Raw genomic sequence first — 24,729 nt, 5'->3', positions numbered from 1 at the left:
CCTTTATCCTGCAGGTGGGCACCGCTCTCCTCTCCTCCCTGTATCCTGCAGGTGGGCACCGCTCTCCTCTCCTCCCTGTATCCTGCAGGTGGGCACTGCTCCTCTCCTCCCTGTATCCTGCAAGTGGGCACCGCTCCTCTCCTCCCTGTATCCTGCAGGTGGGCACCGCTCCTCACTGCTCCTCTCCTCCCCGTATCCTGCAGGTGGGCACTGTTCCTCTCCTCCCTGTATCCTGCAGGTGGGCACCGCTCCTCACTGCTCCTCTCCTCCCCGTATCCTGCAGGTGGGCACTGTTCCTCTCCTCAGCTGAAAGCACAGGTGGCAGTAAAGGCTGTCAATGCACCTTGGCACGTTGGTCCTATCTGTGTGCCAGAATCTACTTGACAGCTGGCTGGCAGGGTGCTGCCCTGGAGAGCCTAATACTATATCACTCCTAGGAGACCCAGCAGTGCCATTAGGACAGGTTTTGGAAAAGTAATACAACAACTCTGATTCTGATTATTGAGAAATGTTACCTGTGGGTCAGTGCAAAGTCTGATACAAAGGCTCCTAGCTGTCCCTGCATGCTGGGAGTTGTATTTTTGCAACAGCTGGAGCTCCACAGTTTGGAGACCACCAAACTAGACCCTTGGAGAAACTGTCATGCTGCCCACTTACATGAAATTGGTGGGTTCAAACTAAAGGATAGTCCTGACCTCACTGATCACACAGTCTGTCATGTACATACAATCCGATCTACCGCCATTATGTTATAGAGCTAGAGGCGTGGAACTGACGGTGATAAAAGATTCAGTATCGATTGAAATCTCTGCTCTTTCTTTACCTAGGAGTCCAGTGGGAGGTCCTATCATTAAGTGAGATTGCCCACTGGACTCCTAAAGAAGAGAGAGTGCAGAGATGTCAGTCTATATGTTAGACTGAATCTTCTCAGCTCCTCCTGCTCCATACATGGTGCCCATAGATTAGATAGCATTTTATGGACATTAGATAAGTTAGCGTGGTTGGCCCACATTTATCATTGCAGTGTAAGTAAAGCATTTTTTTACACCTTTTTTTTGTGTGCTGATAATGTGTAGGAGCACCAAATTTATTAAAAGGTAAAAGAGCTTTGATAAATTTTGTGCAGGTCACATTTTCTGAAATTTCTGTCTACACATACACCAAAAAGCTACACCATGTCTGGGCTGGTGTAGTTTTAGAGACTTTTCAATGGCTTTGCGCCTTTTTTTGCTCCTTTTTACAAAAAGGCGCAATGATAAATCCCTTCTATATCATGTGTATTACCGAAATCAGTGGATTGCAACTCAAAATCAGTGGATTGCAACTCAAAATCAGCAGAAATGTGTAAACAAAAAGGGGCAAAAAAAGGCGCAAAAATCCCTGCTTGCGCCTTTTTTGCGCCTTTTTTAGACACAAAAAACAGTCTAAAGACAATGATAAATGTGGGCCGTTGTGTTTTTATGATGGGGTGTTTTTTTTCAGTTTGAAACCAGTCTGATGGTTGGCTGATCACCATGGACTGGGCATCTTTACATTTTTTCCTGCAGTAGCAATATACGATGATGGGTACTACAGGGAACCACTCTTTGTTGGCAACTCTCTGATTTGAGTCGTAGAATAATATATGGACATATGGTCGGCATATGGAATGGAGTTGGCTTTTTGAAATACCCCTGTAGGTTCCTAGGTCTCCATTTAGGGCATATAAACGTAAGCATGCTTGGGAATACTCTCCAGTATTGACACATACAAAACCTCCAAATATCGCAGGAATCAAGCGTTCTAGGATCAAATATAGAAGTTTTTATTAAACAGATTATGCAAAAAGACTTACACTTAAAGGAGTAGTCCATTAGTGGAAAACTTATCCCCTATCCTAAGAATAGGGGATAAGTTTGAGCTCACAGGGTCGACCTCTGGCACCCCTGTGATCTCCCGTATGGGGCCCAGCCAGGCCCCATACAGGAGATTGCGGGGGTCCCAGCGGGACAACTGCTCTAACTTTTATCCGGCCAGATAGCATGTGTACAGCATTATGGCAGAGTTGGAGATTGCCAAAGGCAGCGCTCCGGCTCTCCCATAGATGTTACGCCGAGCGCTCCGGGTTCCTGCTCCTCCCCGGAGCGCTCGCTACACTCTCGCTCCCGCAGCGCCCCGGTCAGATCCACTGACCGGGTGCGCTGCGATACCGCCTCCAGCCGGGATGCGATTCGCGATGCGGGTGGCGCCCGCTCGCGATGCGCACCCCGGCTCCCGTACCTGACTCGCTCTCCGTCGGTCCTGTCCCGGCGCGCGCGGCCCCGCTCCCTAGGGCGCGCGCGCGCCGGGTCTCTGCGATTTAAAGGGCCACTGCGCCGCTGATTGGCGCAGTGGTTCTAATCAGTGTGTTCACCTGTGCACTCCCTATGTATACCTCACTTCCCCTGCACTCCCTCGCCGGATCTTGTTGCCATTGTGCCAGTGAAAGCGTTCCCTTGTATGTTCCTAGCCTGTGTTCCAGACCTCCTGCTGTTGCCCCTGACTACGATCCTTGCTGCCTGCCCCGACCTTCTGCTACGTCCGACCTTGCTTCTGTCTACTCCCTTGTACCGCGCCTATCTTCAGCAGTCAGAGAGGTTGAGCCGTTGCTAGTGGATACGACCTGGTCACTACCGCCGCAGCAAGACCATCCCGCTTTGCGGCGGGCTCTGGTGAATACCAGTAGTGACTTAGAACCGGTCCACTAGCACGGTCCACGCCAATCCCTCTCTGGCACAGAGGATCCACCTCCTGCCAGCCGGCATCGTGACAATAGAGTTGTATTGGGGGGACGTGTTAGACACCGCTTTGTGCACTGGTCGACACACCCCATTCCCGTGGACTGCCGGGACCCCGTACAGGATCCCAGCGGTCAGATCCGCCCCCCCCCAACCCCCCTACCCCCCCCCCCCCCCCCCCCCGCGCGATCCTTAGGATAGGGGATAAGTTTTCCTGTCCTGGAGTACTCCTTTAAAGTTATACAGATTTGCTAATTACTTAGATAAAAAAAAACTAATCCTTCCAGTACTTATCAGGTGCTGTATGCTACAGAGGAAGTTGTGTAGTTCTTTCCAGTCTGACCACCTCTGTCCTCTGCTGCCACCTCTGTCCTCTGCTGCCAGAGTATGGTGTCTCTTTCTTTCTCTTGAGGTCTTATTGACCTCAGTTGGCACCATGTATTGGGGAACAATTATGGTAAAAACAGTCCCATGTTGCCTGTAATAATTAACCATGGCTGAGCTGTAAATAGTGATCCTTATTCTTTACCCCAGGGTGCACCAGGATTGTAAACCTAGAAATTATTCATCCAGATGCCTTATTTTCTGTAGATTTATAGTTAATTCAGAGTACCAAAACTGGCTCACTGAGTGAAAACCACTGCAAAATACCAAATCCAAAAATATACAGAAATGCTAATTTGGAATTTAAGTAACAAGCCCTAAATCCTGGTGATTTTTAGACCTGCCAGGGGGGATTTGAGCCCCCATGGTCAGGGCAAAGTTTCACCTTTTAAGCTTACTGCATTGTAAAGATGTTGGGGGGAATTTTTAAGGTTGGTGTAACATTTTTTTTACACCTATAATTTGTGTGGTGATAATGTGTATGTGTTCCAAATGTATAACTGGTGCAGGGTATGTGATACTTTTGTATGGTTTCTTTTTAACCCATTTGCACCAAAATGTGTAACTTTTTACATTTGCTGTCCACAGCTAGTTTTGTGAGACAGATAGGGGCTTGTGTAGATTTTGACAAATTGAGGGCTTTGTGTCAAATCCGCTAATGATGAATCCACTACCACTGCATTAACCTTTTGGGGACGCAGGGCGAATGCATATGCCCTGCATCCACGATCCTTAAGGAATCTGGGCGTTAACGGGTTTAAACCGTTCTCTCCGTCAGAGAATGGGTTAAACCTGGTGGGTCCCGATTGCTACGAGCAGCCAGGACCTATGTCTAATGCAGGGCACGGGCGATCGTGCGAGATGCTGGCATTAACCCTTTAGACGCCGCAATCAAAGTTGATCGCGGCATCTAAAGCGAAAGTAAAAGAATCCTGGCAGCTCAGTGGAGCTGATCGGGACTATCGCAACAATATCACAATGTCCTGATCAGCTTACCGGACGACGGGAGGGACCTCACCTGCTTCTCTGTCGTCCGATCGGCGATCTACTGCTCCATGTTTGCGCAGCAGGCTAGAGCAGCAGAGTGCCGGTTACACTGATCAATGCTATGCAATGGCATAGCAGTGGACAGTGTATGCTCTCAGAAGAGTGCATGTTGTAGCCCTCAATGGGGGCTAAAAAAAAAAATGTAATAAAAGTTTATTAACCCCTTCCCTATTAAAAGTTTAAATCACCCCCCTTTTCCCATTCTTTAAAAAATAATGTGATAAAAAATAAAAATAATCATGTGGTAGCGCCACGTTTGTAAATGTCCGAACTATAAAAATATAAGGTTAGCTACACTGCATGGTCGATGGTGTACACGTAGAAAAATACCATAGTCCAAAATTGTGCATTTTTGGTCACTTCGTATACCATAAAAATATTAACAAAAAGCAATCAAAAAGTTCCATCAAAACAAAAATAGTACCGATAAAAACTACAGACGACGGCACAAAAAATGTGCCCTCATACAGCCCCGTATGCTGAAAAATAAGTTATAGGTGTTGGAAGATGCCAATTTTAAACATACTAATTTTGGTGCATGTAGTTATAATTTCTTTAAGTATTAAAATCCTTAAGGTGAAAAGATTCCCTAAGGGGTTAAAGTTGCTACAAATCTGTGCATAGCAACAAAATTTCATGTGTAAACAAAGTCACAAGAAAAGTGACAAATCCTGTAACAAATTACCTAATTTTTTTTTACCCAAATGGGTAAATCCTTGATGCCCCCCCCCCCCCCCCCTTATTTACTTTTTTTTTTTTTGTGGGCTTCATTGGACATTCAAGTTATTTAAAATTGGAACACAATTCCTTTTTAGGATAAATTGGTCAGAAATAAAATGCTAATTTGTTTATATTTTGCTGGCACGTACCTACCCCAGTCTCTTGCAGTTACCATTCTAGGGACTTCAGTTTCCCCAGCTGCTCGTGTCTCCGAGATGTGAAGTTGGAGCAGGACCTGTTTCTCAAGACGGCATTGCTGCAGCCAGAGATTGGTCCAGCATCGACTCCTCATCTCTGAAGCAAGAAGTGACCAACAGTGGGGGACTGGAAAAATAGTTAAAAAAAATTTTTTTTTTTTTCAAAGCTGTTTTTGTTATATTTAGTTTTTTTTTCCCAGAAAAAAAAAATGGAGTATGGAATAGGTTCTTTTATACTGAAAAATAATATGCTTATAACATTGTATTCAAGCTATATAACAAAGGCTTGAAAATGGCCGCAATTGGCGACCGAAACGTTGCACTGTTCTGATGGAATAAAATACTCATCTTTTTTTCACTACCACGGAGTGCTGCAGAATCCTTTTGGTTTTTGTCTACAGTGCCTGGGACCGGGCTTTTGTCTGCTTGCACCCGCCTACATCTCCGCATACCTGGTGTGCTGCTCCGCCACTATTTTTGTATCAAACTATATAACAGTTAGACCTTTGTGAAAGACATCTCCAGTCTCACCTGATGACAAGCAAATCCTGGAATACAATTCAATACTGAGAATGCAATTTTAAAAGGAGAGCAATATGCATTTCTGTCTCTAGGGGCGCTGCAGGGCAAATCTTTCAGTTTAATTTGGTTGTGGCTAGGCTCTATCTTGTTGGTATTATAGTAGTTGATGTCTTTGTCCTCTCAGATCAGCCCCTAGGCAGGGGATAGGGGATAAGATGTCTGATCCGGCCGCTGAGACCCCCATGCGATCTCTGCAGCACCCGGCGTTCTGGACATTATGTTGAGAACGCTTGGTGCAGACGGCCGTGGTTGTGATGTCATGCCACGTCCCCTCGTCATGTCACGCTATTCCCCCTCCATTCATGCCTATGGGAAGGGGCGTGTCAAACGCGCCGTGTGACTACTCAGAGTAGATATGCAGCATATTTATATATATTATTGAAATAAGCTGCATATATGCTACGTGGGACTGTACCCTAAAGGAGTATTCCAGGGAGATATGTAGAAAATGCGATATATTATTTATAGGTGAAGGATTCAGGGATTGGCCACAGCATCCTGTACAAATGTCTTTATTATTACTTTTGTCTGACCCTCTGCCTGGTGTTAATACATTTTTCAGTTTTTTTTCTACCTGGCACCTTATTTGTGGTATTGCAATTGCCGTATTTTTCGCCGTATAAGACGCACTTTTTCTTCCCCAAAACTGTGGGGGGGGGGGGGGGGGGGGGGGGGGGGGGGAAGTTGGTGCATCTTATACTGCAAATACACATTAAAACCTGTCATTTCGCAGCGGTCCCTGCGGCCATCAATGGCCGGGACCCTTGGCTAATACAGGACATCACCGATCGTGGTGATGCCCTGTATTAACCCTTCAGACACGGCAATCAAAGCTGATCACCGCGTCTGAAGCGAAAGGGAAACTAACCCGGCTACTCAGTCGGGCTGTTTGGAACCGCTGCGGTGAAATCGCGGCGCCCCTAACAGCTTTCAGGACACCAGGAGGGACCTTACCTGCCTCCTTGGTGTCTGCTCCGTGCCGATCCCCTGCATGGCCGGCGCTCTCCTTCGTCGTCATCACGACGTCGCGCACGCTGTCCTGTCTTCCAATAGGAGCGGCGTGCGGAGCGACGTGATGGCGGCGACGGAGAGCAAGGATCCCGGGCAGCAGAGACGTTCCGGAGCGACGGGGACACCCTGGGGACGCGGCAACAGCGATGGAGGGCGACATCCATGGCAGGGGTGACGAGTGGTGACAGGTCCGGAGCGGCGGGGACACGTGAGTACTACCTCCTATACCAGTGGTCTTCAACCTGCGGACCTCCAGATGTTGCAAAACTACAACTCCTTGCATGCCCGGACAGCCAACGGCTGTCCGGGCATGCTGGGAGTTGTAGTTTTGCAACATCTGGAGGTCCGCAGGTTGAAGATCACTGTCCTATACTTTACATTGTATTTGGTTCAGAATCTTATTTTTTTTTTCTAGATTTTCCTCCTTTAAAATTGGGTGCGTCTTATATGCCGGAGCGTCTTATTTGGCGAAAAATACAATATATTTTTGGGGTTGGGGATATTGGTGGGGTAAAGCTGGGGCCACAGCATACCAGTCCGGTTTCTTTCACAGAGAACAGTATTCATATGCATTATATTGGGATATAGTGCAATACAGATGTTTGTAGCTTAGTTAAAGACTGAAAAACCCACAAAGCTCCCTGAAATAACTTGAAACTGACAAAAGTAATAATGAATAACAATTAACGGAAAAAAAAAGAATTAATGAAACTGGCCTGGACACAAATCATGGTACCTAAACCTAATATTTTGTTGTACAACTTTTTGAGGCAGTCAATGTAATCCAGCAATTTCTATGTTTTCTCTTAATGAGACTTCTGCACTTGTCTCCAGGTATCTTGGCCCACTCCTCGTAAGATACAGCTCTCAGGTGTGAAGGGTGTCTTCTCCAGTCTGCTGGTTTCAGCTCATTCTACAGATGTTCAATAGGATTCAGATCACAGGGTTCATGGAAGGCCACTTCAGAATTGTCTAAGGCTAGGTTCAGACTACGGAATCTCCGGGCAGAAAATTTCCGCCCGGAGATTCTGAGTTCCGCCTGCGCCGACTGAATAAGTCGGCGCTAGGACCACGCGGACACTGCAGTCTCCCATAGACTGCAATGTGTTCCGCAAGGAATTCCGCCTGAAGAAAAAGCACCGCCTTTCTTCAGGCGGAAATTTCTAAGCAGATTTACTAAGTGGATTTTCCGCTTCACAAATTCCGAAGTGTGAATTTGTGAACGGAAAACAATTCACTACACTAGACATTTTAGCAAGCGGAATTTCTGTCGGAAATTCCGTAGTCTGAACCTAGCCTAGTGGTTGGCTCTTGGTTTTGCTAGCTGTGTGTTTTGCATCTTTATGCAATGACCCATGACCCATTAACTGCGAATGAGACCAAGCTCCCTGACACTTAGCAGCACATTTTGTCTTGATAGTCTTGGAATTTCGTTGTACCCTGTGCAAATTGAAAACTCTGTGCCAGATGCAGCAAAGCAGCCCCAAAACAAAACAGAGCCTCCTCCATGCTTTACAGTAGGGGCAGTGAGGAAGTTTTTTAAAAAACTTGTCCATTTCATTTTTCAGGGGGATTTTTAACCCCTTGCCGGAAATGGACGTGAATGTACGTCCACTGCAGGCTCCAGAGGTATGACGCGTTCTCAGCAGGTGCGCGCGTATCATATCCAGTGGGACCCACGGCTAATGCCGGACATCGCCGATCGGGCTGATGTCCGCCATTAACCCTTTAGACGCCGTGAACAAAGTAGATTCTGGCGTCTAAAAGCGGTTAATTCCCTTGCCGGTTAGTTCAGTGGGCTGATCAGGACTGCCTGGACTGATCGGGAATCCCTATCAGCTGAGAGGATGGGGGAAGGTCTCTTACCTCCTTCGCCGTCCATTTGTCGCTCTATTGCTCCATGCCTGAGATCCAGGCAGGAGCAGTGGAGCAACGATAACACTGATCAATGCTACACTATGGCATAGGATTGATCAGTGTATGTAATCAAGTTATTGCATGTTATAGTCCCCTATGGGGGCTATAACATTGCAAAATAAAGAGTTAATAAATGGGATTTAACCCCTTCCCTAATAAAAGTTTGAATCACCCCCCCCCCCTTGTACGAACTATAAAAACATAATGTTAATTAAACCGCATGGTCAATGCCGCACACGTAAACAAATTCCAAAGTCCAAAATTGCGTATTTTTGGTCATTTTGTATACCCTAAAAATGTATAAGAAGCGATCAAAAAGTCAGATCAAAACAAAAATGGTACCGATAAAAACTTCAGATCACAGCGCAAAAAATTAGCCCTCAAACCGTCCTGTATTCAGAAAAATCAAAAAGTTGTAGGGGTCAGAAGATGACAATTTTGAACATTCTAATTTTGGTGCATGTAGTTCTAATTTTTTTTTTTTTTTTGTAGTAAAATATCCATACGGTCACAAATTGGGTATCCTTGTGACCGTATGGACCTACAGAATAAATATAAGGTGTCAATTTTACCGAAAACTGCACTGTTTAGAAACCGAAGCAGCCAAAAATTACAAAATAGCATTTTTTTTCTGGTTTCGCCATAGATTTTGTGGTGAAATTATTAATGGTTTTACAAAGTAAAATTGTTGGCGCAAAAATCAAGCCTTCATATGGGTCTGTAGGTGGAAAAGTGAAAGTTTTATGATTTTTAGAAGGTGAGGAGGAAAAACCAAAAGTGCAAAAAATGAAAAGTGGCCAAAGAAGGAAGGGTTAAAGAAGGGAACTGATTGGTTGCTATGGGCAACTGCTCTGCTTTTCCTCTGCACAGGTTTTGATAAAGTTCCCCAAGTTGTTCTTTTCTTTGTATGCTTTATTTTGTGTCTGCGAACATAGAACTGATGTGACTTGCCTAAATCTCCAGTTTGTCTCATCTGTCCTAAGGACATTCTCCCAGAAACTTGTTTTTTTTCCTTTGGAGCTTTTTGGCAAGTCACATCAGGGAGATCTATCAAAAACTGTGCAGAGGAAGAGTGGTGCAGTTGCCCATTGTAGCCGATCAGATTAAGGGTGGGGTCACACAGAACGGATCTGCAGTTTATTTTACGTGCGTACTCGCAGTGTACTCACAGACATTGTGGAGCGGCCATTGCTGAGTACACTGCGCATGCACGCGATGATAAGTCCCTGTGTGGCTGCTCAGAGCGTACCTCCAACTGTTCCTACAGCTTTTGGCTGTCTGGGCATGCTGGGAGTTGCAGTTTTGCAACAGCTGGAGGCACGCTGCTTGGAAAACACTAATTGACAGTATTTGTTTGAGCACCCTTCTCTTTCGGTGATAAATTTGGGATATGCACCTTTAAAGGGGTACTCCGGTGGAAAACTTTTTTTTTTTTTTTAAATGAACTGGTGCCAGAAAGTTAAACAGATTTGTAAATTACTTCAACGTTAGCAAACAAGAAATAGCTGGGGCGCCACTTCGGATATAATTGAATACACACTGCTAGGACTTCACTGCTAACTGACCCGGTTCCTGATATGGGACAGATCCAGTGTGGCATAAATACATGAAGAAAGAAGAACCGCACTCATCAATCTGGGGAACACACGCAGCTTTATTCTGGAAAATGCACAGCATCAGACATCATGCAGGAATCATTCCAAACAGCGTGGGTGGGGTCAGGAGAGCGGGTGAGTGGAACACGGGTGTGCACTGCAAAAAAAAAAAGTTTTCCACCGGAGTACCCCTTTAAGGATGCCTTCCAAGGTGCTACTATTCCTATTTCAGGTGACCTGTCCAAGAAGTTTAGACTTGTGTACAATTTTATAGTCAGTATGCAGATGGTCAGCATGTAAGCTGCCACTCCTTTTAGGGTATTGGACGTGTGCCAAAGTGGATCCAAATAACCAAGCAAGCAGGTTTTCATTCATTTGACCTCTGTAATGTAAGTGAAAAACTACAGGGAAAAAAGATGCCAAAAACAGGGTGACCAACAACAAGATACCCTTATTAGGGGGAAGGGTACGGTATAACCACAGAAGCCAAAGTGCCTAACTCGACACTATTATTCCCTATACTAACCCTAATAAAACGTAACTTTTTGCTGTTGTCATTAAAAGTTGACTGCAGCCTGCAGGATAATCATACTAATTTATCGACAGGCCTTGATCCAGTGTGATACTGTATAGTGGGGTGGAGGACCAGAGTGTTACTCCCTGTTGTTAAGCACTGGTATTCAGTTAGTCTACATCTTGGATACTTTGGCAATATTAGTCATTTTAACATTGCAAGTCACTGCTTTAATTTTAATACAATAAAAGTTAAGTTAAGTATTGGGTATACTAGGTTAGGCACTTTTTTACTTTTGTGGTTATACCGTGCCCTTGACCCTAATAAGGGTATCTCATTGGGGTATGAATTGCAGGTTTTATGCCTGCACCTTGTATATACTCATTCCTGCAGTATGGCAAGGTTCTTGAAAATAGGGTGGAAAATTTAATAAATGGCGCAGATTGTAAAAAAAAAAAAGTAGAAAGCCACCCCCACATTTTGGACAAATAACTGAAAGTGATGGCTTTCTCAGAAAAAAAGGAAACTTTGGCACAAAACATTAATATTTCAGCTAAATTTAAATGGAACTCGAATAGTAAATGAGAGCCTATATGCTAGATGTTTTCACATACCTAGTAAAAGAGGTGTTTTAGAGATCTTTCCTAGTGATATTTGAATATCTGTCCTATTTCACATTTTATTTTGTTGAGTGGAACAAAATAAGAATTCACATTGGGGCCTTATCAACTTTAAGTAGCATTAAGTAACCCTCAAGGCAGCTATTGAGAAATGTTGGAGAAATAATGAATAGTACAAACTTCAGTCTCCGGACTTAACTGGGAATTAGACTGATGTGCAGTCACCAATAAAATAATAAATAGTCTTGTGGGTCAAGAGTCAGCACTATACCAATATGCTTAGTGCTACGTTATTGGGTTCACTTGCACTGACACTGCAGAAGGTTGGAACAGGACTACAGGTCACTGCACAGGGTAGTCTTTATTTCACCTTTCCTTGGTCATCGCTCACACCTCCCAGCGGTTTTCTCCCTGATGACGTTTCAGTGACAGAAACGTGTTGGGTGGTTTGGGGGTATCTTTTTGGGAGCTTTTTTCCAGGAGGTATAAATATACTTACCTATCTTGATAACTAATGTTGTACTCAGTATCTTGTGGTTGTAATAGTCAGCATTATCTTGTTGCATCCAAGTGCTGACTTCTAGTGTGTATGGCTTCGGAGGCGGTCTACTGCTATTTATCCGTATTTATTCATATTCACATTGGAGTTCCCTTTATTCCGTTTTCATTCTTCACGGTTTTGGTGACACGTTTTTAGTGAATATCAATATGTTTTATATTTTCGGCACTTAAGTATTTTGGTATTTATATACTGTACACTTAAATACATTCATGAGGTCTATGCTTGCCTATTAGCTCTGTACAACTCACAAAGTCTGTTCTTGGCAGAAAAAAACTGTACTGGATGGTCTGTTGCACGATGGACACCAACAGATCCCGACAGATTCCACTGACTTGAATGGGGGCCCATCTGGCCCATATACTGAATGGCATCTCTGAATACATAGACCTATACATTTGGGACTTTGGAACAAAGGACTAGAGACAGAAGCTCACACTGATCTCCATTCCTGTCAGCTAAAAACAGACTACAGAGGGCACTGGCTCCGCCAATCTGGACACATGAAGATTGGTAAAATCTCAAATGAACCCAAATGGCTACACTACTCAGATGGTAGAGTCAGAATGTGGTAGCAAAACATTAATCCATGAAGCCATATTGTTTGGGTTCATGGTTCCGGCTAGAAGTTGTTATGGCCACGGCAGGTGGTAGATCCTCTTGGCCTGTGTGGATGATGATGTGAGCCGTGCCAGGGAGCGGAGTCTAAGGTGCTGCTGGTTTTCACCAGAGCCTCTGCAAACCGGGATGGTCTTGCTGCGGCAGGCGGCACCCAGGTTGCTACCCCTGGCACGACTCGTCCACACAGGTAGCTGGGAGGTGGCGTGGCACAGGAGGAGACTGGCTGGATGTGGCAAGATGGCAGTAGGTTAGAGCAGGAACACAGGGGCAGGGTAGGAAGGTAGCAAGGAACAGGTACACCATAACAGAGACACAGAACTTTCACTATGGCAATAGACAACCAAAGATATGGCAGGGAACCAAGGGAGGAGCTGATATTTAAGGATCAGGGTGCAGGTGTAGACATTCGATTAAATGAGCACTGCCCCTTTAAGAGTGAGAGCTCCGGCGTGCGCGCGCCCTAGGAGGCGGTGGCACGCATGCTGGCGCTGAAAGGACATGGAGAGGCGGAAGATGAGGGAGGTGAGTGACGGGCTGGGATTCGCATGCGGGCACATCCCACGATGCAAATCCCAGCCCCGCCAGCAGCGGGACATGAGCAAAAAGCGCTCACGGCTGGCGTATCCAGCTGGAGCGCAGGCATTACAGTAGTGGTGTAATAGTGTGGGAAGCTGATCTTGTATACTGGTACACAACTTGATTTATTTGTCCTTTAGGCTACATAACATCTGTTTGGGGGTTTCTGTTATAAACCACACACGGAGCTGGATGTCTCACAATGTATTCTGCCTGTTGGATCCCACTGGTTCCATTGAGGTGTCTATAGTTTTGACAGGATGAATAGTATGACAACATTTGAAACAGAAGTGCCTACACAGATGTAAACATGGGCTAAGATGATGAGGGCATCGTATTAGGGGTTATCCAGGAACTGAAAAACAGAGCTAATTTCTTTCAGAAATGACTCCCTGTCTGTCTCTAGGTTTGGTGTGGTTCTGCAGCTCAGTTCCATTGAAGTGAATAAAGCCAAGTTGTAATACCACAGCCAACCTGGAGACAGACAGGGAGCTGTTTTTGTTGTTGTGTTTTTTTTTTTTTTAAAGAAATTAGCTCTGTGTTTCAGTTCCTGGATAACCCGTTTATAGGCTGCAGTAAAGTTTCCTGAAAATAAATCTGTCAGCTGTATTTACTGCCAATAGCTGAAGGTGTATAGGTCTTAGACTAGGTTCACACTACGGCATTTCCGAGGATAACTCCGAGGATAATTTGCTGATTGATGAAATTACTAGGATTTGGCCTCCAAGTGACACATCATTTTTTTTTTATTTTTATTTTTTTAAGATCAATTTTTTTAGATCAATTTTACAGGCAAATAAATATGGGATATTAAAGCATGGGCTTTTCTTGGATTTACCAAAAGTAAACCTATGCAAGCATAATGGTAAACCGGCTTATAAATGCAGCACAATCTCGAGGCTCACCTTGGAAAATGCTGCAGCCATTCAAAGCCAGATTGGATAGTTCTCCTTTTAAGGAGTCTAAAGAGGAGGGGCCAAATGTGAAGTTGAGCCCTCTGAGGAGTTCTGAGTTTGCTCCAGGAAAGAGGAAGGTCAGGGTTGACAGGTATGGAAGAAGCTCCAGAGGTAACGAGGTTAGAGCCAAAGTGTGAGTGCAGCCGAGTTGGACAGGGATGACCTTAGTGCCAGAGTGTGTTGCAGACCTTTGAACAGCACTATTATAGACCACAGATCCTGTCGAGTGAGTTACAGACCACAGCATAGACCCCAGAACAGGCTGCAAGTCTTTAGCCAGTACTGAAGAGAAACGCAAGTGACAAAAACTTGGCCCAAGTGTATGTCACTATCTAGAGATGTCTAGACATGGTGAACCAGCCATACTGGGAAGTGCACAGCGGGGCCACATAAGTCGTTTCAATAAGTACGTGAGTATCTTGGGAGAGCTTAGTCAACCCAGTCGCCCGGATCTAGGTGCACTTAACCCGGGAGTGAGAGGACCCTTGCATCGCATCAAACTCAGAAACTCTCTAAGACTCTTTAGGAAATACACCCCTATTCAGGCCCGATGTCCACAGGTGGGGGTTGTGCTTACAGCCCAACACCATGCAGGACATTTGGAATTTGCCAGAGAACACCAAGATTGGCAAAATAGCCACTGACACCCTGTGCTCTTCACAGATGAAAGCAGCTTCACACTGAGCACATCTGACAGACGTGACAGAGTCCGGAGACGCCGTGGAAAACGTTATGCTGCCTGCAACATGCTCCAGCATGACCGGTTTGGCGGTGGGTCAGTAATGGTGTGGGGTGGCATTTCTTTGGGGGTCCGCACAGCCCTCCATGTGCTTGCCAGAGGTAGCCTGACTGCCGAGATGAGATCCTCAGACCCCTTGTGAGACCATATGCTGGTGCGGTTGGCCCTGGGTTCCTTCTTATGCAAGACAATGCTAGACCTCAAGTGGCTGGAGTGTGTCAGCAGTTCCTGCAAGAGGAAGGCATTGATGCTATGGACTGGCCCACCCGTTCCCCAGACCTGAATCCGATGGAGCACATCTGGGACATCATGTCTCGCTCCATCCACCACAGACTGTCCAGGAGTTGACAGATACTTTAGTCCAGGTCTGGGAGGACATCCCTCAGGAGACCATCCACCACCTCATCAGGGGCATGCCCAGTCGTTGTAGGGAGGTCATGCGGGCACGTGGAGGCCACACACACTACTGATACTCATTTTGACTTGTTTTAAGGACATTACATCACAGTTGGATCAGCCTGTTGTGTGGTTTTCCACTTTGATTTTGAGTGTGACTCCACATCCAGATCTCCATGGGTTGATAAATTTGATTTCCATTGCTAATTTTTGTGATTTTGTTGTCAGCACATTCAACTATGTAAAGACGAAAGTCAGCTCTAGAATGTGTTATCTTAGTGTTCCCTTTATTTTTTTCAGCAGTGTACATTTATTAGTAGAAAAAATCCATGCATAAACAGTAGAGTTTATAGAGGAAGAGCATAGATGATTTGGGAAAATGGAATTCCCAGCCGCTGTTCTGTCAGGTGGCAGCATAAATCAGCATAAATCTGTATGACAGACAGTTAAATGTATGTCATGGAGAAAACTAGGGCCTTGTAGCCCAAAGCAACATCAGAATTTTGTAACCTATACTCGAAAAGATAATGCTGAACTATATATATATTTTTCACAAGCACTTCTGAACGAACAATGGGTGATATTTATCAAAACCTGTCCAGAGGAAAATTTGCTGCTTTGCCCATAGCAACCAATCAGATTGACTCTTTCCTTTTTCAGAGGCCTTTTCAAAAAATAAAAGAAGCGATCTGATTGGTTGTTATGGGCAACTTTTCCTCTGAACAGGTTTTGATATATCTCCCCCAATGCTGCAATGAATACTGGTTTGGTACCCTGAAAACTACACCTAAAGAGAATGAATGCCAAATGTATGTATGGTATCCAGCGCTATATGGGACTTATATTAACCAATCCAATACGTGTGATGTTAACACTACAAACTTCATTAAATATATTAGGAATATAATGTACTTGCCTTTTGTAGGATGTGAAGTTCTGTTCTGTTATTAAAAACTATTGAAAGTGTTTTCTTCATTTATTCCTGAGTTCATATCACAGGTTAGATAAAATGAGGTTCGGAATAAGTCGGGGGACAGCCCCAGCCAGTGGCATCTCTACCGCACTTCTTCCCAATTGGAGTACACAGGTGTAGTTCGATGTTACTAGTTCACTAAGGAAAACCTAAGCAGAACAAAAATACGTCCAACGCGTTTCAAAAGCTTGATGGCTTCCTTTGTCAGAGCTGCTTCCCAACTTATCCCGAATCTCATTGTTTTTATCTAAACTTTGATTTGCACACCGGAATTAATGAAGGAAACACTTTCTATCTATGATCAGGTAAAGAACAAGAACTATATCTCATGATATGCTGGATAATTAGTTTCTTAAATGGGCACTGTGAGATACAAAAACCTTTAATATATGGTAAAGCATGCAAAACCAATAGGTTTTGCAATTGCTTTCATTAGAAAATTTTCAGTATTTCATAATAATAAAGTCAAACAACTGCCCCCCCCCCGCCTGCTTGGAACATACTAGTCCTGCTGTGTCCATGCATCATCATCTACGTCATGGACACACCTCCTTGATTGACAGCTGTGAGTACAGGGCTTACAGCTGGAGGAAACATCCTCTCACTGTCAGATTGTGTCCTGCTACTGTCAGTAGCGGGATACAATGCTAGGGGAGATGTGAGCAGACAGCATACTGAGGGTAGGGGCGGAGACTTGCACAGTGAGGCCACGCCCCTCCCTTTGAGAGGAATTCAGACTAGTGAGCTATTTTAAAAGTGTAATAAAAAAATAAATAAAGGTGCTAGACACATAAAAATTAGATGTACATGGTCAGGATTAGGTACTGAGTGATATATTAAAAAAAATTTTTTTGTTGGATCTGACGGGTACTCTTTAAGCTAATAATAGTCATCTATCATTCATATCAGCAGAGTAGTGTACAGAGCACAGAGACGTATACTGTTTAGCTGAATACCAACTTTTCAATGCAGAGTTTAACCTAGTATAATTATTTGACACACAGTACTGTAGTACATTGCACCCAATGCAGAAACGTATAAGAGCTCATAGTGGCCCTGATTTACTATTGTAAACCCAACCTGTTTTGTCAGGTTGTGCACCAAATTCCTAATCTAGTAAATGAAGTTTGTAGTGTTAACATCACGCATATTAGATTGGTTAAAGGAAATCTGTTATCAGTGTCACTTGCACTAACCTGTCGGTACAGAAAGGTAGCGCAGGTGACACTGATGACAATGGTACTTACCTTTTCCCGTTCCAATCCTCTTTGGTATCTTCAGCTCCGGGCCCGACTTGGAGCATGGGCGGACAAACCGCTGCTGTTCTCTGCTTTGTCCCGCTGCTAGCAAACAGCAGCGGTGACGTCACTAAGCTCCGCCCACGCTCCAAGTCGGACCCGGAGCTAAAGATACCGAAGAAGATTGCCAGAGAACGACAGCATGGATTGGTACAAGGTAAGTACCGGCAGGTTAGTGCAGGGGACACTGATGACAGATTTCCTGTAATATACCGTAAGTCCAATAAAGCGCTGGATACTATACATACATTTGGCACTGCTGAATGAACTCTGATTGGCTGTTCAGCATCTTTTTTTCTTTCAGAGAGTTTTATACAAGGTGCTATATTATAATACTGGCTGTCATAAAACATCTGCACATAACGGGAACGCTCCCATAATATTATTTTCGGAGTATGTGCTAAAGGTACATGCTGGTGATACATGGCAGATTATATATTGCTTTATCTTACATATAAACATTTTGAATGATTTTCTGGATTTTTATTTGGCTGTTGCGATTTCCTTTATTTTTGGGCCATGAACTTTGGCACAGATAATACAGGACTGAGCTGGAGGGAGGGGGCTGTGTCTGTAGCTCAGTGCGTTTGAGGATTAATCATGTGATACTGAATTTCTTCCTCTTTTTTTTTTTTTTTTAGTCCCTCCAAGGGACTGGTAATTTTATAATGTTATGTTCATACTTGATATAGAGAATGCTTGTGTCTTAGGCAGTTTTTTAACTTCTCCTACAGTTTTACAAAGAAAAAGAAAAACAAAACTGCCAAGTGGAGCGGGCAGCGGGGGCCGTGAAATCACTGGTCCCAGCAGCGGGACCCCGTGATCTTATCCACTATATTTTGGCTAAGGGCGGAGTCTAGGGGCGGAGTACCCTTTTAATTATAGACAGATTTTTGATTCATTTCTGATTGATTAATTAAAATGTCTTATGTGGTTTTGATCCATTAGAAAGAAAAGTTTTACCTCAGTTAGGTAACAAAAAGGCTTAAGTACTGTATGATCTTTATATAAAAAAGCAACTGTGGATACAGAGGTCGCCCTGCAGGGCCAGCAGCTGCATCTGAGAGAATCGGCAGAGTCCTCTGCACTCCATGTCCACTGTTGCCAAATCTATTACATTGGCCCTGATTTACTAAGTGGAGTGTAGTTTTTTTTGTGGGTTTTAATTCCCTACAATTTTTTTCCATGGTATTTACTAAGGTTTGCCTAAATTTTTTTCACTTTTGCCTAAATTTAGCTTTTTTTACACATGCTCTGTTCTGTGGGGTTTTCCTCAGCTCATATCCACTACATTTTCTGAGGAAACTTTGGTAAATATGTTGGTTTTTTGTGAAATTGTTGGAGACACACCCCTTTTAGGAGACCACACCCACATTCCCTGGTGATCACTCCCCTTTTTCAGGTTTTCTCAATAAAATGGAGAGTTAGTCAGGTGTTACATGTCAGTTTACAATAGTAAATCAGGGCCATTGGGGGAGATGTATCAAAACCTGTGCAGAGGAAGAGTGGTGCAGTTGCTCATGGCAACCAATCAGCTAGCTTCTTTCATTTCTAAAGATGCCTGTGAAAAATGAAAGCAGCAATCTGATTGGTTGCTATGGGCAACTGCAACACTCTTCCTCTACACAGGTTTTGATAAATCTCCCCCATTGTCTTTTTCCACATGCTGGTAGCTGCAATATTTGGTCATGAGATTTGATTGGTTGCTATGGGCAACTGGGCAACTTTTCCTCTGCACAGGTTTTGGTAGATTTCCCCTATTATCATGTAGTTTTGATCCAGAGGAACCCTTCTTTCCTCGAGACATAAAGGATGCCCTATTCTTATAAATGGAGTCCTGGGTATAAATAGATCATGGTGAGATCTCGGCATTGTCCTTTGATACATCCATACAGTTATTAGGTCACCCAGCCATCTTTAAACTGATCTAAAGTAACCTAATTTTGACAATGTTTTGGGGTACTGTAGTCCATTCTTTCTATTTATTAGTCTCATTTCCCCTCTTCGAAGCAGCTCAAGCTCCACCATTTCTCTATTTCTTCCAGTTATGACATCATCTAGAGCACTGTTTCCCAACCAGGGTGCCTCCAGCTGTTGCAAAACTGCAACTCTCACAGCCTTTTTGGAAACAGCTGGAGGCACCCTGGTTGGAAAACTCTGATCTAGAGTAAAAATCTCCTCACCATGGATGGTGTGGTACAGAACTTTTTGGCTGCTGGGTGATGATGTCTCAGAACAACATTTTGTATCATGGACTTTTTATTTTTTAAATACAACTTGTTTCACTCCTTATTCATAGGACCTTTATCGGGCCTGATAAAGGTCCTATGAGTAAGGACCGAAATGCCTTGCATTTTAAAGGGGTACTCCAGTGGAAATTTTTTTTTCCCATATCAACTGGTGCCAAAAAGTTAAACAGATTTGTAAATTACTTCTCTTTAAAAATCTTAATCCTTCCAGTACTTATTAGCTGCTGTATGCTACAGAGGAAGTCGTATGGTTCTTTTCTGTCTGACCACAGTGCTCTCTGCTGGTACCTCTGTACATGTCAGGAACTGTCCAGAGCAGGAACAAATCCCTATAGCAAACCTATCCTGCTCCAGACAGTTCATGGACAGAGGTGTCAGCAGAGAGCACTGTGGTCAGACAGACAAGAGCTTTACAAATTTCACTGTAGTACACAGCAACTGATAAGTACCAGTTCTTTTCCCCTCTCATGGTTTGCTTTTTGCCCTGATATGTATTGTCAGTTATGAGACTCTATATAGACAGGGCTTTGTCTTTCCAGATAATGTCCAGTCAACTGAATTTACCACAGGTGACTCCAATCAAGGTGTAGAAACATCTCAAAATTACATTTCAAGTGGCATAGCCAAGCATGCCGGTTAGCTCAGGGAGCTGTTCGGGATAGCCGCGGCGAAATCGCGGCATCCCAAACAGCTTACAGGACAGCTGGAGGATCCCTACCTGCCTCCTCGCTGTCCGATCGCCGAATGACTGCTCAGTGCCTGAGATCCAGGCATGAGCAGTCAAGCGGCAGAATCATCGATCACTGGTTTCCTATGCGAAACCAGTGATCAATGTAAAAGATCAGTGTGTGCAGTGTTATAGGTCCCTATGGGAGATATAACACTGCAAAAAAAAAAGTGAATAAAGATCATTTAACCCCTTCCCTATGAAAAGTTTGAATCACCCTCCTTTTCCCATTTAAAAAAAAAACAAAAACAGTGTAAATAAAAATAAACATATATGGTATCACCGCGTGTGGAAATGTCCGAATTATAAAATATCGTTAATTAAACCGCACGGTCAATGGTGTATGCGCAAAAAAATTCCAAAGTCCAAAATAGTGCATTTTTGGTCACTTTTTATATCATGAAAAAATGAATGAAAAGCGATCAAGAAGTCCTATTAATGCAAGAATGGCACCACTGAAAACTTCAGATCACGGTGCAAAAAATGAGCCCTCATACCGCCCCATACACGGAAAAATAAAAAAGTTATAGGGGCCAAAATCAAACCTATATAAGTAGGGTATCATTTTAATCGTATGGACCTACAGAATAAACATAAGGTGTCATTTTTACCGAAAAATGTACTACGTAGAAATGGAAGCCCCCAAAAGTTACAAAACTGCGTTTTTATTTCAATTTTGTCTCACAATGATTTTTTTTTCCGTTTCGCCGTAGTTTTTTGGGCAAAATGACTGACGTCATTACAAAGTAGAATTGGTGGCACAAAAATAAGCCATCATATGGATTTTTAGGTGCAAAATTGAAAGAGTTATGATTTTTTAAAGGCAAGGAGGAAAAAACGAAAATGCAAATACGGAAAAACCCTCTGTCCTTAAAGGGGTACTCCGCCCCTAGACATCTAATCCAAAGGATTGGGGATAAGATGTCAGATTGCCGCGGTCCCGCTGCTTGGGACCCCGGGGATCCCCGCTGCGGCACCGCGCTATCATTACAGCACAGAGCGAGTTCGCTCTGCACGTAATGATGGGCAGTACAGGGGCCGGAGCATTGTTACGTCACGGCTCTGCCCCTCGTGACGTCACGGCACGCCCCTTTCAATACAAGTCTATGGGAGGGGGCGTGGCGGTCGTCACGCCCCCTCCCATAGACTTGCATTAAGGGGATGGCCGTGATGTCATGAGGGGCGGCGCCATGACGTCATGCTGCCTCCGTCCCCCGTATCGCCTATCGCGTAGTGCTGTAATGATAGCGAGGTGCCGCAGCGGGGATCCCAGGGGTCCCCAGCAGCGGGACCTCGGCGATCTGACATCTTATCCCCTATCCTTTGGGTAGGGGATAAGATGTCTAGGGGCGGAGTACCCCTTTAAGTGGTTAAAGGATTTCCCTACAACAGAAGGGATAGTGTATTGCTAGGGACCATGACTATCCATTATATAAAGGGACTACTCTAAACCAAATGCAGGGGCTCCTTTGGCTTTTCCCGATTTCCATTTCCCCACCTGGAGCAATGCACATCGTAGGTACATCATGCAGTCTTTGGGGAACAAAGGAAATGTAAAAACATCTATTGAGCCTTGAGGAAATCTTTGCACCTGTTTTTGGCTTTCAGAAATGGTGGTTCATAAATGTTTGGCTTTAATGCCTTTGCCCAGGTGGGTATGGAGAATTGGCATAGATTGCAGCTGATATTGTAAAGTTAGGTCATTTGAAGTGGATTTTATATGGCGGGAAACCTTGGCAGTGTGAAGGACTGTGCTTCTAATCTGCAAAGATAATAATCTTTCAGTGTCATGTATCTAGGACCTTGGACGGGTCTGACCTGCTGCGGTTTTCTTTAGGTCAGGTCATGAGATTCGCGTGAATGGCACCATGCTTACACTGATCTAGCGTTACAGTTCCTTGGTAATACTATGTTCTGATAGTGCTAGTGTTTGTCTTCTGTGGATTTTTGAATGATCGTACCCCTTTAATCCATCTTTATAATTCTTATACGGTTGTTTAAAAAAAAAAAAAAAACACACCTGGTAAAATACACCTGGTAACTAAATTGAAGAATACAAGATCTTTCACATACAGTGGTCCCTCAAGTTACAATATTAATTGGTTCTGGGACGACCATTGTATGTTGAGACCATAACTCTATGGAAAACTGGTAATTGGTTCTAAAGGCGCCAAAATGTCATCCAAAAATAGGAAAAAGTGAGGATTAAAGAAAAATAAGTAGATAACTAATAAAGATATAGCAAGTCCTTACATATAAAAGTAAGAAAGATCTGCTGGGAGCTGTAAATTACTGTCTATGTCAGTGTTTCCCAAGCAGGGAGCCTCCAGCTGTTGCAAAACTACAACTCCCAGCATGCCCGGACAGCCAAAGGCTGTCCGGGCATGCTGGGAGTTGTAGTTTTGCAACAGCTGGGGGTACCCTGCTTGGGAAGCACTGGTCTAAGTAGAGGACAGGAGCTTCTTCAGGGTCCTGTACAGTGCACGCAATGTCCTAAAAATGTAAAATGGAGCCGCCCTCACCTGGTGTCCAAAGGAGCAGCTAACCCTGGCTCAAAGAGTAGTACAGAACATTTAATACCTCCCTGTACTGTAGGGGGCGCTACCAGACACCAGTCAGTGCATACACTTCAGTAATACAGGAGTTTTACACTAGTGAATGCCCTTTCTGATTGGTCAGTTCATTGACGCGTTTCACAGATCTGGACTACCATAACATTGTATGTTGAGTCTGGTTTCAACTTATATTGGTCCAGAAAAGACCATTGTATGTTGAAACTATTGTATGTTGAGGTCATTGTAAGTTGAGGGATCACTGTATTTCTTTGTCATTTATTTTTGGAGCTGCTACGAACATTCTAGCCCTCTTTTAGTATTGGAGTTCCATATAAATTGTGGAGGAAACAAAAGTATGAGGAGATGCATTTCACTCTGTATATGAACATTGTACACTAAACATGCTCCAAAATGTTGCCGCTGTCAGCTGTTTATTCTAAATGTGGGTGTGGCTCTTTACTTTTCCACAGCATTGTTCTAAACTCCATTCTTTGAAGAATTATTGAGGTAACTGTGCTTTCAAAAATTTTTAGTGCAACAGAAATGTTTTTGTAACCTTCTCCAGATCTGGCTCTACACAATTCTGTCTCTGCGCTCTATAGGCAGTTATTTTCCCCTCTCATGGTTTGCTTTTTGCCCTGATATGTATTGTCAGTTATGAGACTCTATATAGACAGGGCTTTGTCTTTCCAGATAATGTCCAGTCAACTGAATTTACCACAAGTGACTCCAATCAAGGTGTAGAAACATCTCAAAATTACATTTCAAGTGGCATAGCCAAGGGTCTGAATGTCCAATGTAATGTCCGTTTTACTGTATATTAGTATGCTATATCCTGCCTTGTTTGTTCATTGTTGTATTCCCGTTATGTTCCTGACTTGTTTGCCGCCCTTGTACAGATCCGTTTGTTTTGTTGACTTCGACACCCATGCAGTTTAGCGCAAGGAGGGGACCAAGTTGTCGATCCATCATTCAGGGCAGATGGGCAAGTAGGCAGGGAGAGTGGTTTTTAGGGACAGCTTTAGGGCTCACTTCTCCCTGATTTCCCCCCCTCGTTCATGGCATCCAATTTCCAAGAACTTCTACTTTCACATTCTCATTATGGGACAATGAGTGCAGATTGATGGGGAGGGGGGAGAGATATTCTATTTTTATATTTAAAGAGTACCTGTCACCAAACTAAAATTTAGGAGGGTGTTAGGAGTAATTAGGGAATATACTCAGTTAGTTTAGAAAATATGGTTTGATGACAGGTACTCTTTAAAGTAATAGGGCCTGAAAACTGTCTGAGTGCATTGTTTATGGCTGTGTAGTGCTAATAATAGCATGTCGAAAATTTTGGATTCTCTTAATTGCCAAATAATTAAAAAAAATTAATAAATAAATAAATAAATTGGGAAAATATACACAATGCAGAAGGCCCAACTTTAGGCTAGTGCTGGACAGTGTGACCAAAAATGTGTATCGCGGTATTTTTGTAAGTTATGGCGGTTCCACGGTATTTAACGGTATCCCCCCCCCCCCACAAAAAAAAAAAAATCATATGTGACCCGCGAGCGCTCCTTCTCCCCCTCCCCCAATGAAATATCAGCCGCTGCACTGTACTGTACTCTGTATTCCTGTGCCCAGGCTGTAAATATGAAAAACAAACTTTAACTCTCCTCCTTCCTACGTTCGCCCGTTGCTCCGGTACCGGCCTCGTGGTCCTCTGCTGCGATCCTCTTGCTGCTTTCTGGG

At 43.9% G+C, this 24,729-nt stretch overlaps 1 protein-coding gene across 8 annotated transcripts in view; it reads left to right on the top strand.

Annotated features, from left to right (window-relative positions):
* ACOXL (acyl-CoA oxidase like) overlaps window positions 1-24,729 on the top strand; it is a 555,195-nt gene that overhangs the window by 166,969 nt on the left and 363,497 nt on the right. Inside the window, exon 1 of one of the 8 annotated variants that reach the window (XM_056567229.1) lies at window positions 19,295-19,318. The exons of the other annotated variants lie outside the window; for them this stretch is intronic. The gene's annotated coding sequence lies outside the window, so the exon portion shown is untranslated. Of the gene's footprint in view, window positions 1-19,294; window positions 19,319-24,729 lie in introns of those variants that run through there. 8 annotated transcript variants of the gene reach the window in all.

The sequence above is a fragment of the Hyla sarda genome, chromosome 3 (genome assembly GCF_029499605.1).
Source record: "Hyla sarda isolate aHylSar1 chromosome 3, aHylSar1.hap1, whole genome shotgun sequence".
NCBI classification, from domain to species: Eukaryota; Metazoa; Chordata; class Amphibia; order Anura; family Hylidae; genus Hyla; species Hyla sarda.
Note: the sequence above shows the minus strand (reverse complement) of the source record. Positions and strands in the feature narration are given on the sequence as shown.